This window comes from Dipodomys spectabilis, unplaced genomic scaffold (assembly GCF_019054845.1).
Source record: "Dipodomys spectabilis isolate Male_0828 unplaced genomic scaffold, ASM1905484v1 ptg000408l, whole genome shotgun sequence".
In the NCBI taxonomy this organism is placed as follows: domain Eukaryota; kingdom Metazoa; phylum Chordata; class Mammalia; order Rodentia; family Heteromyidae; genus Dipodomys; species Dipodomys spectabilis.
Window position 1 is genome coordinate 983,730 of NW_024871085.1, and position 16,793 is coordinate 1,000,522.

The following is a 16,793-nucleotide window of genomic DNA, read 5'->3' on the forward strand; positions in this document are numbered from 1 at the left end:
AGGAAAACAAGCTAAATTATAGAATCATAAAAGTAATGTGATTATTTATTGCAAACAGTTTTACAGTTAGGTCCTGATTATAAGCGCTAGGATCAACAGAAATAAAAACACAATATACAACATGGAGTGAGATATTTTATAATGAAACATATTTTAATATACTCTACATTGTTAGAAAGTCTAGAACGTTGGGTTAGCTTTATAACTTACCATAATAAGTGATATTGTCCTTTTATTAAGCAGAAAGGCTTACTCAGATTTACAAGATTGAATGTTTCAGTGTATGTTCAACTGGTTTTATTGCTTTGGGGGCCAGTGACAAGACAATGTCAAGGAGGGGAGTATGTCAAAGAGAAATGTTTTTTGCCTAGAATGATTAAAAGATAAAAGAAGAAAGAAGATGAGAGTCTTTTTCTCATGAGTTTCACTCTGAAGAACTTAATCTCCAGAAGAACTATTCAGGTATGCTCCACAGTCTGGGAGGAATTGGAATGTCATTTTTCTTTAACACATAGGTCTTTATGGGGCATTCTAAAATCAAATGGCAACATCTTCACCAATGATAACTTGTCCAGTGGTGGAAGCCACTAGATACTTCTATAAATTCTAATCAGATCTCAGCAGACTAAATATTTTATGGAATTCCCATTAAAATAGTTTCTTGCAGACTGACTGGGTCTTCATAATGTGTATCTGTGTGTTTATATGTGTGTGTTTGAATAAACTAATAAAACAATGTGGCAGATTAAAGTATTAGTATGGTCTTTTTTTTTCTTCTCATACTATGAAAGCCTGTCACAATTCCCAATCAAATCCCATCCAAGATTCAAACAATAATGCTGTCCCAAAATTTCTTTATGTTAACCTAAGTACATCCATCTCATTTCAGATGGCCATGGTATAGGAAAATTTTAAATCTTCCAATTACGTTGTCACCAAGGAAACAACGTACAATATTTCTTTTAAAAAAACCTAGAATGTAGAATATTTTATCCATAAAATTGAAGGAGTATACATTATAGGATTTAATTTAAATATTTAGTCACATAAATGGATATTCTTTATCCCCAACTCAGAGCCCTTTTAAACTACATAATTGCACAACTCATCTATTACCATCTTCCATGAAGACAGTCCTTGCTGTAAACAAACCAGATGTGGTGAACAAATTAACATGTACACCATTGTTACATGCTGCTCTTCTAAAGCCTGGAAGTGAAAGAGCATTTAATGCATGTGTAGAGCTGGTTCTAAGGATTATAGAAAGTGATTACTTTGCACCATAAATAGAAAAATCCACAGATGTTTTAAGTTGTTTTTTGTTTTTGGCATTTGTGAGATATATTTTGGAAAGCACAATGAATGAAAGCATGCTATTTTGTAAAATTTTGCAGGCAGACACATTTACTGAAATGTTTCATATGAGAAGACAGACAATAGGGTGGGTAGGATGTGGTATGCAGCTTTAAATACAGACAAGCAAAACAGAGAATGGGAATTTTTTTTCCTTAACAAATGCTTTCTGGTTATATTGTGCTATACACTATAATGATGAAATAATCATTTCTTTGGAAAAGTAAGGAGAAAACACTGTCACCTGTTGATTTTCTTTTTAAAGTGAATCTTAAATGTCAAGTTCAAAGAAATTTAAAAGCCTTAATAAAATATTATCGAGTATTACTTTCATTTTTGATGAATAGTTAAAACAAACTGACAGACTGTTAATCCATTAAGATTTATAAGTTTCCTGCTATACATTTCCTATTGTTCCTCTTTTTGGGGGTGATATATTTTTTTTTAGAATGGCAACATGGTCTTAACCATTACCCACAAAATGTATGCTGTCATAGAATCAGAGAGTTTTTGGGGTTTTTTGTTGTTTTGTATGGTTTATTTGGTCAGTCTTGGAGCTTGAACTCTGGGCCTCAGTGCTGGTCCTATACTTTAGCTCAAGGTGAGCGCTCTACCGCTTGAGCCACAGTACCGCTTCTGTCTTCTAGTGGCTTACTGGAGATAAAAGTCTCACAGACTTTCCTGCCCGGGCTGTCTTTGAACTGAGATCCTCATATCTCAGCCTCCTGAGTAGCTAGGATTACAAGCATGAGCCACCAGTGCCCAGCCAGAGAGTTTTATTTTATTAAATTAAGACAATAATAGGTTCATTTTATGGCAACACAAAATATAAACACCAATGACATTTTTCCCTAAAAAAAAAACACTTATAAAACAATCATGAGGGGGGACCAAGATGGCGACGGGGCAGTAGGGAAACGCCACAGCTCTCTCCAACCAAAAAGAGAGTTCGAGTTCCAACGCTTAATCTCCCCAAGAGATCGACAACAAAAAGATGAACACTCAGAGAAAAACCAGATGTGGAAAATAACAAAAAAAGAAAGAGAGGAAAAGAAGAATTTCAGAACAGAGAAGAGCGAAGACCTCTCCCCCAACCTTTAATGGCCGTGCGGCAGTGTGCCAAGCTGCCAGCCAGCCTGCCCGGCAGGGGCTGTCGGAGCCCAGAGACACAGGGGGCCGCTTGCAGATCACCAGGTACCAGATTGCAGAACAGCGGATCGCCAGGAACAGAGAAACCTACCAGCCTGGATTCTCCACGAGGATCCCACCCCCACCCCTCACTCTCCACTGCAGCAGAGAGGCTCCATCCCGCCAAAGCCGCCCCGGACCAGCAGCATGACAAAGGGACCTGTAGGCAGACCACCCGCACAATCACGATCGCAACGACCCGGCGGGGGCCGCCCAACCCAGCCCGCAACCACCCCAACTGAACTCGGATTGCAACAACAACTGACGACCTACACTACACAGAAACAACCAGCTCCAGGGTGAGTATTCCACAGGGGACAGTGTATCCCTCAAGGGAGACCAGAGCTGGAGGGAATCCCCAGACCCTGACCTAGACTCCCTACCCCAATACCCGGACCACAGGACCCACTAAAACTGGGAACTGTTCGAGAGCTCCACCAGCTGGTGGAGCACATTCTGCTGGCCAGGCCAGAGCAAGAGTGCCCCTGGAAGGAAGCTTAAATGCCCAAGCCAGGAACAGCGCCCCTGGGTCAAGACTACCAACAGTAGAAGAAATTTGAACTGTGTCCTCCAGGCTGCATAACCTAGGTGGTATACACATCAGCACAGGCCTAACGAGCATGCTCCAGGTTGGGGCCGGAACCAGGCCCGGGGATCTGGCACCTGAACAACACAACCAACTCCTCCCAACTGAAGTAAAAAGCTGAGCATACGCCTCAACAGAGAGGAGAAAACCAGGAAACAACACTCCCCAGGAAGCATGCCTGTGACAACAAAAGACCTGGAGGTTCAGGACAAGAGAAGCCCAAACCCCACCAAAACTCCACCCATATACCCTAGGCTGGGAATTGGGCAACACAGGCTGCCAGCACCTGATATTAAGCAGGAGCTCAGGCTGATAAGGCGGCTCAGCAATAGAGTGATAGTCTTGGATGTATGAGGCCCTGGATCTGATTCCTCAGCATCACAAAAGCAAAAAGGGTCAGAAGTGGTGCTGTGGCTCAAATGGTAGGGTGCCAGCCTTGAGCTGAAGAGCTGAGGTACAGCACCCAACCTAGAGTTCAAGCCCACAACCAGCCCAAAACAAACAAACAAAAACACATCAGGAGCCCATAGCAGACTCCAGTATTTGGGAGAGTGCATCCAGAGCATCTGATCTTCCCAAGAGCACCCGTAGGAGCAAACACAAGCAGTCTAGGCTGCTCAACCCTTCCAAAGGCGGGAATTGCCAGCAATCTACAGCAGAGAGCTGAGAATCCTAAGTAAGTCAGAATAGCAGCTGGAAATAGGCTCCCAACAGAACCCAGATCAGGCACAGACTCTCTCTACCAATACAGAATCAGTAACCAAGCAAAGACAGACACACCAAAACAAAATTGAAGAGCAGTCTCCTGAACCCCCATGCGAAAATCACAGAGAAAAATCACAAGGTTTACCACCACCCAGGAGAGCAAGCTCACCTCAAAAGCCAGCAGCCACGCAGGGGAGAACCCCAGTGGGAGCAAAGCAGAAATGGAAGACAAAAGCTACATCCAAGGGTTGCTGGAGGCAATGACTCAAGAAATAAAGCGAGAAATGGATCAGAAATTGAAAGAGTACAAGGATGAACTATCAAAAGTGATACAGGATATCAAACAAAAGTTGGATGCAAAAATAGAAGCTGCACAAACCTCAGTAAGAAGTGAGATAAATGCCAAATTAGAGGTAATGCATACTGATCTCACCTCATTGAGAGGTGAGATCAGTACTCTGAGAACCAACATTGAATCCATAAAGGGATCCATTTCCTCCATGCAAACCACAATAGAAGCCACGGTCAACAGAGTGAATGAAATGGAAGGTAGAGTGTCAGATACAGAAGACAGAATACACCAACTGGACCAAAAAGTGACAGATATGGAAAAATCACTCAAATTAAACCAAAGGGAAATTCAAGAGCAAGCAGATAATGCCAAGAAATTTAACCTTCGCATAATCGGAGTGGACGAAGGGGAGGAATTCCAGAGCAAGGGAATGCAACACCTATTTAACAAGATAATAAATGAAAATTTTCCCCACCTCAAAAACGACCATCTTAACTACATTACAGAAGCTTATAGAACCCCCAACAAGCAAGATCCCAGGAGAAACACTTCTAGACACATTATAGTAAAAATGATAGATCTGAATAATAAGGAAACAATCCTGCATGCAGCAAAAATGAAGAAGGAGCTATACTACAACGGGAAAAAAATTAGAATCACTGCAGATCTCTCCACACAAACAATGAATGCAAGAAAAGCCTGGGAAAGCACCATAGGAGCCCTGAGAGCCAATAAATGCCAACCCAGACTGATATACCTGGCAAAGCTAGCATTCACATTCGATGGAGAACTGAAAACTTTTAATAGCAAAGAAAAACTAAATGAATACATAAACATTAAGCCAGCATTACAAAGAATTCTAAGAGGGGGGACACAACCTGAAGAAAGCAACCAGGAACTGGGACCTGCCCCAAACAAGCATTATTCAAAGTCTAACGGAGCAAGCACATGAGAAAAGGAAAGAAGAAAAACTTAGGAAAACGGAATGGCAGAGACAACAATGCATCTCTCTATACTTTCTCTTAATATAAATGGGCTGAATTCGTCAATTAAAAGAAAACGAACTGAGGACTGGATCAGAAAACAAGACCCATCCATCTGTTGCCTTCAGGAGACCCACCTCTCAGCCAAACATACAAACAAACTCAGAGTGAAAGGGTGGAAAAGGATCTACCAATCAAATGCCCCCAGTAAGAAAGCAGGTGTAGCTATCCTGATATCTGACAAAATAAACTTTTCATTAAAATCAGTACAGAAAGACAAGGACGGACACTACATATTAATAAAGGGAACAATCCAAGAGGAAGATATAACCATCATCAACTTATATGCCCCAAATATTGGTGCACCCAGATATGTCTAACAAATGCTCTCAAACTTACAGAATAAAATAGATCCCAATACGATAATACTAGGAGATTTTAACACGCCACTCTCTGCTCTCAAACTTACAGAATAAAATAGATCCCAATACGATAATACTAGGAGACTTTAACACGCCACTCTCACCAAAGGACAGGTCTACCAACCAGAGGACTGGCAAAGAAGCTACCGAATTAAGTGAGGCCATACTTCAAGCGGAATTAACTGACATCTACCAAGTATTTCACCCTAAAACAACACAGTACACATTCTTCTCAGTAGCTCATGGAACTTTCTCCAAAATAGACCATATCATAGTTCATGCAAGGTACTTAAGCAAATACAAAGGGATCGACATAATCCCCTGTATCCTATCTGACCACAGTGGAATCAAGCTAGCTCTCAATAACAAAGCATACCGCAGAAATTTCTCTAATACATGGAAATTGAACAGCACACTCCTTAACAATGCCTGGGTAACAGAAGAGATCAGAGAAGAAATAAAGCATTTCCTACAACTCAATGAAAATGAAAACACCTCACAAAGAAACTTGTGGGAAACAGCAAAAGCAGTCCTGAGGGGCATATTTATTGCCCTCAGTGCCCACATCAAGAGAATGGAGACAGACCAAGTAAATAATCTATGTTGCAACTAAAACAGCTAGAAAAACAAGAAAAAATGGGACCTAAAGCTACTAGACGAAGCCAGATAACCAAATTAAGAGCAGAGATTAACCAATTAGAAAATCAGAAAACCATAACCAAAATGAACCTAACAAAAAGCTGGTTCTTTGAAAAAATAAACAAAATTGATGGCCCGTTGGCAAGATTAATTAAAAAAAGAAGAGAGGAAACCCATATTAATAGGATTAGGGATGCCACCGGAAACATCACAACATGTACCCAAGATATCCAAACAATTCTAACAGACTACTTTCAAAAGCTATACTCTCTAAAGGAAGAAAATCTGGCAGATATGGATGCATTTTTAGAGAAATACAAGTTACCCAAACTGAGCAAAGAAGAAGTTAACCAATTAAATAAGCCAATATCCTATAATGAGATACAGGAAGCTATCAAAAGTCTTCCAACAAAAAAAAGCCCAGGACCAGATGGATTCACAGCAGAATTCTATAAGACCTTTAAACAAGAACTAATACCCATACTCCTCAAGCTCTTCAGAGAAACAGAGAAGGAGGGAGCTATCCCAAACTCATTCTACGAAGCCAATATCACACTCATCCCCAAACCAGGCAAAGACCCAACCAAAAAGGAGAATTACAGGCCAATTTCCTTGATGAACACAGATGCAAAGATCCTTAACAAGATTCTAGCTAACAGAATCCAGAAACACATAAAAAAAAAATACACTATGATCAGGTAGGCTTCATCCCAGAGACACAGGGATGGTTTAACATACGTAAGTCAATAAATGTAATCCAACATATCAACAGAGCCAAGGTCAAGAATTACATGATTATCGTCACAGATGCAGAAAAGGCCTTTGATAAAATTCAACATTCATTCATGCTAAAAGCTCTGGAGAAAATAGGAATAGAAGGAACATTTCTAAAAACAATAAAAGCCATTTATGACAGACCAATAGCCAATATTATACTTAATGGGGAAAAGCTACAACCAATCCTCCTAAAATCAGGAACAAGGCAAGGATGCCCACAGTCTCCACTCCTCTTCAACATAGTCCTAGAACCCTTAGCCAGGGCAATAAGGCAAGAAAAAGACATTAAAGGGATCCGCATAGGGAAAGAAGAAGTTAAACTATCCCTTTTTGCAGACGACAGGATACTATACTTCCACGATCCCAAAAACTCCATGCCCAAACTTTTAGAAATCATAAGTCACTTCGGCAAAATAGCAGGATACAAAATAAACCCACAAAAATCAGTTGCCTTCCTATACACTGATAATTTACAGGAAGAGAGGGAAATAAAGGGAGCAACCCCATTCACAATAACCTCCCAAAAAATAAAATATTTAGGAATTAACCTAACCAAAGATGTAAAAGAACTATTTAATGAGAAGTATAAAAAGTTAAAGAAAGAAATTGCAGAAGACACTAGGAAATGGAAAGACCTCCCATGCTCATGGATAGGTCGACTTAATATAGTAAAGATGATAATACTACCAAAACTAATATACAAATTCAATGCAATTCCTATCCCAATGATGTACATCACTGAAATACAGAAAACAGTCCAAAAATTTATATGGAACAACAAAAGACCTAGAATAGCCAAAACAATTCTAGGGGATAAAGACAATATGGGAGGGCTATCCATGCCGAACTTCAAACACTACTACAGAGCTATAATAACAAAGACAGCATGGTACTGGCACAAAAACAGACCCGAAGACCAATGGAACAGAATAGAAGATCCAGAAATAAATCCACAGGCCTACAGCCAGCTGATATTCGACAAAGGAGCCAAAGACATACAATGGAAGAAACACAGCCTCTTCAACCGCTGATGCTGGGAAAACTGAGCAGCCACATGCAGAAAAGTAAAAGTGGACCCCAGCCTATCACCATGCACCAACATCAACTCAAAATGGATTAAAGACCTTAATATTAAACCTGAATCTCTGAAACTACTGCAGGACAGAGTAGGAGAGACACTTGAACTAATAGGCACAGGAAGGAACTTCCTGAACAGAGTTCTAGGGTCACAACAAGTTGGAGAGAGACTCGACAAATGGGACTACCTTAAAATAAAAAGCTTCTGCACAGCTAAATCTATTGCAACTAAGCTAGAAAGACAACCAACTAATTGGGAAAAAATATTTACCAGCAATATATCAGACAAGGAGTTAACATCCTGTATATACAGGGAACTCAAGAAACTAATCCCTCCCAAACCTAACAAACCAATTACTAAATGGGCAAGGGAACTAAAGAGGGACTTCTCAAATGAAGAAATGAAAATGGTAAAGAAACACATGAGGAAATGTTCATCATCCCTGGTGGTGAAGGAAATGCAAATAAAGACAACCCTGAGATACCACCTTACCCCAGTCAGAATGTCCCACATCCACAAATCAGCCAACGACAAATGCCGGAGGGGATGTGGAGAAAGAGGAACCCTATTACACTGCTGGTGGGAATGTACACTTATACAACCACTTTGGAAAGCAGTCTGGAGGGTCCTTAGAAAGCTAAAGATTGACCTCCCTTATGACCCAGTCATACCACTTCTAGGCATCTACCCTGAACAAAAGGAACCAGTATACAAGGTCACGTGCACCTCCATGTTTATTGCAGCACTGTTCGCAATAGCTAGGATATGGAAACAACCTAGATGCCCCACCACAGATGAATGGATCCAAAAATTGTGGTATCTATACACAATGGAATATTATGCAGCCATTAGAAATGACAAAATAATGGCATTTTCAGGGAAATGGATGGAGCTAGAAGGAATCATGTTGAGCGAGGTAAGCCAAGAACGAAGAGACAAACGGTACATGGTCTCCCTGATAAGTGGATGCTAAATCCAAAATGTTAGGTGATATGACAAAACTAACAGGACTTAAGAAACAAAGAACTCCCGCTCATCTGGTTGAACCACTACTAAATATCCCCATGCTGCTGATCACAAATATGGTATTTAACATGTGAACACTGTTATATATTACAGACTGTGATAGACAATTTGCTCCAGGAAAGTTAGAATGAACTTGTGACTTTGAAATTATGTAATCACTTAGTCACAATCAAAAAAAAAAAAAGAACCTTGGGGAAGGGAGGGAGGGAGGGGATAGTAGGGGGAAAACAATGGAGGGGGTAACAATATTCAAGAGGAAGTGTACTCATTACCTCACTCATGTAACTGTAACCCTCTGTATAGTATCTTTACAATAAAAAAAAAATCATGAGATTCGGAGGAAGATGGCAGAGGAGAAGCTGAAGGCTAAACAAACTCTCCTATAGAAAGCATTTTAGTATTCCAGTGAACAGTTTTAGGCTACAGAGTCACACCAAGTGTGTCATCTCAATGCAGAGAGTTTGGACAGAGAGGGAAAATCCAAGCAAGGAAACAGATCTGAACACATGCAGCTAGCCATGGCTGAAGTGGCAGAGTTGGAAGCAGAGACACTCTTAGCAGCCATAACTATGGAGAGAATCTGGGACAAAGGCTCCAGATGTGGCGGACAAGTGGATTCTACCCAACACAATCAAGAACTGACAAGGAGCAGATATATTCATCCTGCAGATCACAGACCAGAAACTGTCCCGGAACAAGATTCTGGCATGAGTAGAAACCTGATCTCCTCATTTCTTCTCAGGGAGCAGAGGAGGGAAGGCTGCGTGTCACCTACCACTGGAGATCTCCATCGTTGATACTAACAAAGGCCCAGTTGAGCAACTAGCTCCAACTCAGGCCTTGGAAGCAAACAAATGTGTCATTTAGCAGGTCACAGGAATCTGCCCTGACCTGCCAGGCTTAGCTCTACCCAGGGGAAAGTCAACCAGCCCAGACAGAGAAAAATCTGCCCCCTGAGGAGTGACTTTCACCACTGGGTAAACAGAGCCAGAGGCTGCCCCTCCCTACAGCAGCCTAGACAAACAATTGAAACTCAGTAAACATAAACCCTGAGAATGGCTCCAAGCTGGGCTCTCTGAGAGTCTCATTAGCTAGCTCAGCAAGGAAAAGCTACTGATTGCTGAAAGGCCTCAACTCTACCCATAACCTAATCTCATCACAGCATCTTCAAACTAGAGGAAACTCCCTTCTTCCTCTTTTGGGATACTGAAAGCAAATCTACCTCCCACTGAACTAGCCTGGGAGAAGGATAACAAAACATTGGGTTAGGCAAAGCATTTTTCTGCCTGCTCAAACACTGACTTCAGAAAACAATCAAGCCACAGGAAAACCAAACACCACAAGCAGCCCAGAGACTCCACCAAGAGACTGGTTATGGACACGGAAGATACACAATCATCCCATTGCCCCCAACCCCCCACAAAAAAAAAATCAAAGAACTCTTTTTTTAAATTTAATTTTATTTTTTATTGTGAGAATACAGTACAGAGGAGTTAAAATTACATGGGCAAGATAATGAGTATATTTCTCATCAAGCATTGTTGCTTCCTTGTTGTTTCCCCTTCCCATCCCTTCCCATACTTCCCCCTCCCCCCAACCGACCCTGCCCCACCCCCCACCAAAGTTGTTAAGTTCGTTTTTCGACATAATGAATTGTACATCTCATTGTTGCAATCAAAGAACTCTTTTTTGAACCTTTTAAAAAAATTAATTGTTAAAATTGTTTTCTATTAATCTTATTTTCCTCCCATAATTTTTATTTTAGGTGTATAGGTGTGTGTGTTTGTGCTTTTTTAAATCTCTTCTGATCTTTTGGCCCTTTTTAAGTATTCTTTTCATTTTTTTCTGTTTCTTTCTTTTTTTGTGTGACTAAATTGCTGTTCGGTTCATTCCCAGATATATATATACCTGTCTTTGATTATTAGACCTTAAACCCCATTGTGTACACATTTAATCCAGAAAATTATTACTCAATTCACAACCTCTTAGGCTTAAATTCTTTAACAGCAGTATTATCTCTTTATATGTATATAATTTTCAAGTAACTAATTTTAAGAATTTTTATTTTTTAGTTTTCATTTCTCCTTTCAATCCATCCCTTCTTCTCATCTTATCCTTTTCTTCTCTCAATATCATTTGTTTAAACTTACATAATTTTTAAGTGTTTCACTACTTAAATTTAAATTTTGGTTTTTCCATTTTTTCTTGTTCGTTTTTTTGTAATCTCTCTCCGATCATTCTATCCAAACCATTTCCCTCTTTAAGATTAGGACTTGGTTAAATACCATGTTTTCGTGATCCATCCATCTACTGAGGGGCATATGGGTTGATGCCTATCTTAGCTATGTTAAATAATGCTGTAATAAATATAGTTGTGCTGGTAGGGTTAGTACGTTCTTGTTTGTGATCATTTGGGTAAATGCCCAAAAGGTAGATTGCTGGGTCATAGGGAAGTTCTAGGTGGAATCTTTGAGGAACTTCCATACTACTCCAAAGTAGTTGAATAAGTTATACTCCCACCAACAATGCAGTAAGATTCCCTTCTGGCCACATCCCCTGAAGGATCTGTTGGTATTAGAGTTCTTCATTATAGCCATTCTACATGGCTTGAGGTGGTATCTCAATGTTGTTTTGATTTGCTTTTCTATTATGGCTTGGGAGGTTGAGCATTTCTTCATGTGTCTATTGGCCTTCCTTCTTTTCTTTTCAAAGAAGTTTGTCTTGAAGTCTTTAGTCCACTTATTTATTGGGCAGTTGTTTCTTTTAGGATTTGTTGTTGGGGGATTTGATATTTTGAATTCCACATATATTTGAGATATGAGACCCTTCTCTATTGTATGGCTAGCAAAGATCTTCTCCCATCAATGGGCTTTCTATTGATCTGGCTAGCTATGTCCTTTGCAAAGCAGAAGCTCTGCAATTTCATACAATCCCATTTGTCCAAACTTTCTTTGATTTCTTGTGCTTCTGGGTCTCTATTAAGAAAATTTCAGCCTCTGCACAGGAGACCTTGGGTATGTCCTACTCCAATCTGTAATGTTTTCAGTGTGTCTGCTTTGACTCCGAGGTCTTTGATACAGGATGATATATAAGGATATAGTATTAGTTTTCTATGAGTGATTAACCAATTTTGCCAGCATTTTTACTGAAGAAGCTCAGTACTGTACAGAGAGGTTACAGTTACATAAGTAAGGTAATGAGTACATATCTTATTGAGCATTGTTGCCACCTCCTTTGTTTTTCCCCTACTATTCCTTACCTTCAACCATCCCCAACAACTCCCTCTAATAGTATCTTGCAAATCTCATTGTTACAATGGGTCAACCTGTATCTTTTCCTTGCATCTTAAATGAAGAAATGCTGGCTTGTTTCATGCTGATTCTACTTGTGTAGACACACTTAAAAACACTTTCAAAGTCCAAAAGCATATAAATGAAATGCACTCCATCTATTGTCAGTTGGTATAATTGTGTTCTACACATTTATTGACAGGTTACAAATTATTCTCAAATTTTAATACATTAAAAACTTTCTCTTTTTCTCATTTGCGTTGCCAGGACATCGGCACGACCTCAGTCAGAATTGCTCACTTTAGACTTTTCATATGGGTTGGTTAAATTTTGACCTGCACTCCAGTCTTCTCGGGAGTCACTCATCTGCTTAGGAATTGATGCTCACTGTTGGAAAAGAGCCCAAGGAAGGATGCCATTTAAAGCCTTATAACTTTATTCTTAACAAGGATATTGTCCTGCTACTTTGGCTGTTGAGAGTGTCTACAAGAGCAAGCATTCCATGGGGAGCAGAGAGACACCATATGACCTATACGTATTGAGATTTCCGAGTTACTTGCTATCACTTGTCCTGCATTTTTCAAGTCGAATCTCTCTAAACGTACCAGTTGGAAGAGATAAGAGGAGTGGTAAAAGAACTCTTAGAGACGAATACATCTTCAACACATTTGTTTCCAAGCATTCTGTCTAAGGCATATTCAACAACTAGTGAAACCTGTGTTGGCTATATCTATGTGTCTTTTTCCATTTGTGCATGTGTACATGTGTGTACGTATGTGTGTATGTGTGTGTATAGTGACATTCATGTGTACATATATGGGCCGATATTCATATATATGCATGTATAAATAAAAATACATACATATATATGTATATGTATATATATATATATATATATATATATATATATATATATCAGGTGTTCAGTGATTTAATCTAGAGTTCCCAGCACATTGTCCTTATCAAAAAGTGTACATGATAAACTGCTCTAAGCATCTGTGTTATATGAGGGGTATCCTTTGTACATACTTCCCCCATTAACTTGTTTTTCATCACTGTGAACAACTTCAGCCTACTTTCCCATAGGATAGCTTTGTTTTTGTTACTTACTGATAATAAAAGAAAAAGGTTGTTTGTAAATGAAAAAGAACTTTTAGGTCCCAGGCTAAAAGTATATTATCAGTCCCAATGATTCGTATGAGATAAAATTTATAATAGTACTAAAAGTGAAAAGGAATTCCTAGATCTGTTGTTTTGCCATTTAGAATGGCAAAGAATAATTTCACGTCACTGTTATAACTCTTAAAGAATGCAAGGGTAACTGATGGTCCCTATCATGTTCCCACAAAACCAGTGGATCCTGAAGGATAATAGTAGACCAGCAGAAATTCTAAGTAGCAGACATGGAGCATGAAAGAGAAAGAGCAGAAATGAAGAGAGTGAAAGACAGAGAAAAATATCATAATATTAAAGTGCGTAACAGATAAACAAGAGGTGTATGAGGACATTCATACTGCTATTTTGAGACACTACATGTACATTTGAAGGTATTTGATGTATGATAACGCATCAAAATAAAATATAAAGTGATTTTGATAATAAATAAAAATGGCTCAGAAGAAATTATAAATGCAAAAACAGTCTTCACAGAAGCAAACTTTCAGAAATATTTCTTGACTTTGAAAAGGATAAATTGGCTGTAGTTAGTATAAATTTAGAAGTATGACAATTCACAAAAATATAAAAATGTGTTCACATATTTCATTATATAACCCAAAGCAGAAAGCAAATATTGTTCAGATGATTTTTTAAATCACAGTTTCTCAGGAGCTGGGAAGGCGGCTCAGTGGTAGAGTGCTTGCCTTGCATGCATGAGGTCCTGGATTTCATTCCTCAGCACGACATAAGCAGAAAAAGATGAAAGTGCTGCTGTGGATCAAGTGATAGCGCTAGCCTTGAGCTGAAGAGCTGAGGGACACTACCCAAGACCCAGAGTTCAAGCCCCACAACCAACAAAACCAAAGCAAAAAACAAAACAAAACACAGTTTCTCAATTTTGTGGCCTCAACACTATAATACCACTACTTCAGCCTAGGGTTAAGATTTTAGGTGTGGACATTTATCAACACTCCTAATTCAGACTCTACTTGATATAATTTTTAATCAATATTTTGTTTTTAGTTTTGCTATTTGTAAATTCACATGCACCTATGAAAAATGGTGTGGCCATCCCAATAATATTCTCAAAGTACCTCTTAATCACGACTCACAAAAAGTTGTATTATATTACGACAAGGAAAAAATGCTATAAATAAAGAAAACAATAATTATATATTAATGATTCCTAAAATAAAAAAACAAAACAATTACCAGGGTTTACAGTATTTGAAAAGTACATAGTAGATTTTACTATTTTCTCATATTCCTGTACATTTAAAACTGGATAAAGCTATGAGTAGCCTTTAAATTTACCCACTAAGATGACTATTTATAGATAATCTCATCATGTGTATGTGGCTTTTATCATTATTTGTTCATCACTAACATATAACTTAAGGGAGCCCTAAAGATTTATCAGAAACTGTGTACTTAAATTCTTAACTCTTCACTCTGCTTCTTTACACAGTCTTTGCAACTTCTCATTAGCAAAGTTTCTATAAACTCTGAAATGTACATACTTAGTAGTACATGCTACCGGAAATATTATATACTTTATCGAAAAAATTTATGACCTACCAGTCTTAATTTTGCATATATAAGCAAATCCCAAAATGAAACATATTTAAATCATTAAAACTTTTAACAAACCTTAACATTTGCTGCAATGATCATTATGACAGGTGCCTTGTGTAGAATAATTGAATTCCTCCTCCTACACATCTCATGAACAACAAATATCTGGAATTATTTTGTTTTTGTCATGTCAATATTGACTTTATTCTTAAATGTGTGCTTATGTAAGAAATACATGGTTGCAAAATTTCACAATTTTTTGAACTTACTTTTTGTTGAATTGTCTAGTTTAAGACAATCAATTACACTTTATATATAAAAAATGTTCTGTGCTCAATTTGGCTGCACATACACTAAAATTGGAACATACAGAGAAGATTAGCATGGTCCCTGCACAAGGATGACACGCAAATTAATGAATCGTTCCATATTTTTACACCAACAGATGCTGGATGGAATGTGGCCAGAAGGGAAGCCTACTGCACTCTTGGTGGGAGTGTAAACTTGTTCATCCATTTTGGAAAGCGGTTTGGAGCTTCCTCAAAAGACTCCACATAGAGCTCCCCTATTACACAGCAATCCCACTTTTGGGCATTCACCCAAATGATCACAAATAAGTCCATACTAAAACTACCACCACAACAACGTTTATTGTAGCATTATTTGCCATAGCTAAGATACGGAACCAACCCCGATGCCCCTCAGTAGAAGAATGGATCAAGAAAACGTTCTGTGTGTGTGTGTGTGTGTGTGTGTGTGTGTGTGTGTGTGTGAATGTACACTTACACAACCACTTTGGAAAGCAATCTGGTGAGTCCTCAGAAAGCTAATTATTGACCTTCCTTATGGCTCACTCATACCACTTCTAGGCATCTATTCTGAACAACAGGTACCAATATTCAAGGATACATGCACCTCCATGTTTATTGCAGCACTGTTCACAATATACAGGATATGAAAACAACCCATATGTCCCACCAGAGGTGAATGGATCCAAAAACTGTGGTAACTATACACAACGGAATATGTTCCAGCCATTAGAAAGACAAAATAATGGCATTAGCAGGGAAATCAATCAAGCTACAGGAAATCATGTTGAGCGAGGTAAGACAAAAGCAAAGAGACAAACAGCACATGGTCTCCATGGTAAGTGGATGTTAAATCCAAAATGTAAGGTGATACAACAAAATTAACAACACTTAAGAAACCAAGGACTTCCACTCATCTGGTCGAATCACTACTAAATATCCTCATTCTGCTGATCATATTTGCACACTGAAGGGAAACCAGGAAGACGACACAGAACTAGAAGGAATCAGGGAAAAACATGCAACAGTGGGATCCATCACCTGCACTGGACATTGACCAAAATGAATTAAGCAACTCAATGTCACTGAAGGGAAGGAGGGAACAAGTGGGAAAGAGGGAACAGCAGACACTATACAAAACAAAGGAAATATACATATTTCAAAACAAAAAACTATACATATGGAGGAAATAACTCTATTGCAAAGCTCATAGAACTCATAAGTATTGTAGACCATGATAGACAATTTGCTCCATCAAAGTTAGAATGTGTTTGTGACTTTAACTAAGCATCACTATCCCACAATATTGTGAAATATGGGAAATTATGTAATCATTTAATCACAATAAAAACATTTGAAAAAATGATGAAGGTGGAAAACTAAGTTGCTCTAAAAAACAAAAAAGGAAAATGT

The 16,793-nt window shown here is 38.7% G+C and overlaps 1 non-coding gene across 1 annotated transcript; it reads left to right on the forward strand.

Annotated features, from left to right (window-relative positions):
- The first annotated feature begins 15,401 nt into the window (after window positions 1-15,401).
- LOC122096976 lies at window positions 15,402-15,507 on the forward strand. Its single transcript, XR_006145455.1, has one exon. It is a non-coding gene; the product is annotated as a U6 spliceosomal RNA (small nuclear RNA).
- The last annotated feature ends 1,286 nt before the right edge of the window (window positions 15,508-16,793 follow it).